Genomic DNA, 4,643 nt, shown 5'->3' on the forward strand with positions numbered 1-4,643 from the left:
TGGTCGGGAGTGAGACGGCCTAACTTAAGAATGAATACGGGTCGGATGGGTCGATTAAAGAACGTGGATCCAAAACGACCCGAGCTTCTTGTTCGCATTAAATATGATAGTTTGCATACACGTCAGCAGAAATGTCATGAATTACACGAATCGATTTTTTTTTCCTTCATACACAGAAAATTATTGTAATAACAATTTATTTGGTTTTGAAAATATCATTGCATAAAGCATTTTAGAAAAAAATCGAAATTTGGGGAGTACATAAAAAGGTCCATACATGCATCACTCCTTGATAAAACACATTTTGATAATAGTTTCTGACAAAGAATGTTATTGTAATTGAAATGTCAAAGAATTAGTTTCGTATTAAAAATCAAGTGAAACGGAAATCAGCTAATTGCTGAATATTGTCAGATAGCTAAATAATTTAAAGCGTCACTAAACACTGTAATAGTTTCTGACAAAGAATGTTGTGAAAATTAAAATGTCAAATAATTAGTTTCGTATTCAAAAGCAAGGGAAATTGAAATCAGCCAGGATATTGTCGGATGGCTAAATAATTTAAAGTGTCACTAAAATCTTCAGCTAGAAAGCATTGGTAATGGTTTATAATATACTGACAGTTTATGATACTTTTGCCAACACTTTGTAGGGGTTTTATCGACAGTTTAAAATTGTGTAGGCATCGATCTAGCAACGTATGGTGGCTGGCAGATTTTTCTAAAAAGTAACGTCCTCACAGTTATACCTGGACAATATTTGTTGCTGATATACTTCTCAGGTTTCTGCACACATAATGTGGTGAATGCTTGGACAACCTATGTGAAAATGTCTGCTATTCTCATTGATCACATGGTTTTACTAAGGGGGTGTTTGACGTCTTAGAATTTGATTCTGGACTGAAAATTCTACCACATCAACCTAGAATTAGAATGAACATTCCCGTTCAAATTCTATTTTGAAATTGATGAATAAGTACAGGTGGCTGGTTTGATGAGAAAGGAATAAAGTTCTATAATCCATAAATGAAAGCTTTCATGCCCCATGCCCCAAAGGGAAATGAGAAAATTCAAGAATCTGAAATCATAGTGTTACCTTCTAGGGTGGGAACATAATTCCAGAACTTTGATTTTAGAATGAGTCTATAATTGTAAAATTAAAATAATTTTTTGATAATGCAATTCCCTTTTCTAAATAACGTGGATAATGATTCTAAAATTCCATTTATTCTAAGTGAATCGAACCCCAATTAAAGGGTTGTTTGTGAACATCAAAAGTATGTTATTGTTCCATAAATCTAAACCAATCAACCTATTTTTAACAAGTTGTTTGACATCAATAACTAATTGTTACTGTCTAGTGTGTCTAGTGATTCTGCCACGAAATTTGGGGTAAATTCATATTACACTATATTATAGGGTTCCATGAGTTCTCAATTTTTAAGTCTATTTCATTGGACAATAATAATTTATTATTGGTGTCAAACAACCCATAAAAGTTTGTTTGGCAAATAAAATACTTTGTAAATGTTTTATGAATATGCTCCAAAGATTTGAATAGAGTCATGGACACTGAGTGTTAGTGTTTAATGAATCCACCCAAAGTGTAGGGTAGATTCATGGAAATGTTTCAACTGTCAAACAACTCTTAAGGGGTCGTTTGGCAAATGAAAGATGCATACTCCATAAATCTGTCTTAAAAAACAGGTCAGATTTATAGACACATAGTTTTAGTATTCCATGAATCTCCCTCAATCATTCACATAATGTTTCAACTACCAAACAACCCCTAAGGAATAATACCTTACTTTATCTCAATTATCATGCCCAGTTAACTTTAAATCAACCAAGGTGAGTTGCCCTTTGTTGCTTTAAGATTACTCTAAGCATAATACCTTGCATAAGAGATTGACAAATAATTCTTTAAGGTTGTGACTTTTTTTAAATTTTTTTCTTTGTCTTAAAAGAACGTTCTACTTGTGATGATAATAGGGATGTTTATCACATGATTGATGAAGAAATACCCTTTCCATGTATATGCATCAACTGTACTGCCAATACCTCTCTGAATTTCAACAAGAAATCAGTGTGATAAGCCGCTAAGATTAGAAATGATAACGAAGCTCTTTGATATAAACTTGATAGTTTCACTCTTGCACCCATAAAGATTGCCAATCTTAATTTGGATTTCGATCAGTTGAATACTAGTCATCAGGTCAGTGAGTTGACTTGGCAACACGGTTCATTTTGATAATAAAGTTTATAGTGCATCCTTTTTTTATAAATAGATGAAAAGGTAAATATGTGATGACTTCATGCTTGATTTTTTCATCGACTAAAATTGAATAACATTCGATTTGAGTATTTATATATGCTTAGCAAAAGTTGTGATATTTCACAATTCAAAAAATACCAAACTTCAGTAATTAACAACACATAATGAAAAGAAAATCTAATTAGGTGACAATCCTAGTTGATTTGGCGAGCCCTGACTTATAACCTAGTAAATAGATGATCCTAGCTGACTCGAGCAACTCATGACTTGGATCCGCGAGTTTGCCAACTATAGTTTATAAAATTTATTTTCCACACATTGTATTTCTATTTAAAAAAAAATTGCCCTAAAAATTTATGGTCATTACACATTTAGCCATATGCTGCTTTTCCATTTGTTTGGAGAATTCACATGAAATTAACTTGATGGCAACGAGATTTTCTTATATTCTTCTAGTACAATTTCTCCAATTAGGGATCAGACTAACTAACTTTTCTCTACTATTCCTCTTAACGGATAGAAAATATTGGATTGTAATATTTATTTTGCTAATTGCTATAATATTACGAAAATATAGCCATATTTTGCAAATTAAAATATTTTACTCCTTTTTGGCAATAAAGACTCATATTATCAAAATATCACCAAAACGGTTCCCATGATCATGCGTTTGACACTATATCTCTGATTAAAGATGCCAAGCAAGCGTGGCAACAGGCCTCATCACTTTTGAAGGCCTCTGAGGGAGGTAGCTTCGCCTTCGCCTTCGCCTTCGCCTTCGCCTCTCTCTTGGGGTTCTCGAGGGGGATTGCGTGAGGCAGACAGGAGCGTGAACACCCCATCAGTGGCCGCCGCACCGTCGGAGGAGAGGCATGATCGACCGAAGGGGGATGGATATTGACAACAGGGAGGGTTTCCCCCCATTGCATAGTGCTCCGGAAAATTCCCTCAGCTTCAATCTGAAGGGGAGTCATCCTCACCAACACGAGCTGGTCACCAACGCTCTTGGGCGTCTACGGTGTCTGGTGATGCTTCTGAGGAAGCGATGGAGGAGGCCCCTTTGCCGGTGGAAGAGGTTAATGGCAGAGTGCGAATTGTTATCTCATATGAGATAAGGATTATGCCCAAATGGTGCGTCCTTTCAGGTCGGCTGCCATTGGGTCCAAAGGGCTAAGGCGCGCATTAACTGCGACGGAGTCTTCCGGGGACTCTCAGTCCAATGGTCAGGAATAATAATGCTAGTAGCTTCACAATATTAGGGAAGGGGGATTTCTTGGTCAGGGTTCAGTCGGACATGGAGCTTCAGCAGGTCCTCAAACGTAGGTTCTGGTTTGTTGAGGGCAAGGTGCTCGTGGCAGAAAAATGGGCCCCTGGGTAGCCGTAACCTTCCAATCCTGTCATCAATACGCCACTGTGGTTGCGCCTCCCCGACCTTCATCTGGAGTTCTGGAACTCACGCGTATTCAAGGCTGTGGCACATGGACTCCAATGCACTCTGTTGGCAGCCGATGGACCGACCTAAAGGATTGAGCGGGGAGGATTTGATCGCCTCTGCATTGACGCTCCATTGAAGTTTGCCCTCAGAGCGAAGATTGACCTGGTTTTGGGTGGAAAGGTGATGGCTCAACCGGTTGTTTATGAAAGTCGGTTGCGATTTTGTCTAAGGTGTAGCGTTAACTCCCCACCCACCGGAAGACTGTCGGACCTTGAAGGAGGGGATCTCCAACAAAGGCGCCCCAGAAGTAAAAGGAAAGGGGGGTCGCGGGGGGTTCTTCAATGAGTCAATCCAACCAGTTCTCTGCCTTGTCGAGTACTGAAGATGCGAGTGAAGGGGAGCCCCTGCGCAACATCCCAAACAATTCCCCTACCATTGATGCAGCCAAGAAGAGGAGCCAGAAGAAAGCGGCCAGTAAGACCCCCGGCGGGCCCAATCGAGGAGGCAAGGAGGTCAGTAAGCAAACGGGACGAAACCCTTGCGCGGGAAAGGAAGTGAAGAAAGATATCAGTGGCGCCTTTCCTACAGATTTCTCTTTCAAGGCTTGCAGCTTGAACCGAAGTACAAAAGTTACGGATACTCCTAGTCTCGTGACTGTCATTGCTCTGATGTGGAGGTCGGGGTAGGGGAGCTCGAGGCACACAATCTGGAAAGTCAGGGAGGCTGGGCAGCTGGATGGATGCGAGAATTCTAACCTGAGTGATCAAGGACTCGATTCTTAAGGGCCAAGTACCTTAGACAGCGTTCCCTATACACTAAAAAGAATTTCAGGAACCCCTCATGGTTCTGGAGAGGGCTTATGGAAGCTTGGATTGGTGTTGAAGATATGGTGAGGTGGAAGGTGGGTGAGGGACACATCAGGTTTTGGGTGGAC

This window comes from Nymphaea colorata, chromosome 8, assembly GCF_008831285.2.
Source record: "Nymphaea colorata isolate Beijing-Zhang1983 chromosome 8, ASM883128v2, whole genome shotgun sequence".
In the NCBI taxonomy this organism is placed as follows: domain Eukaryota; kingdom Viridiplantae; phylum Streptophyta; class Magnoliopsida; order Nymphaeales; family Nymphaeaceae; genus Nymphaea; species Nymphaea colorata.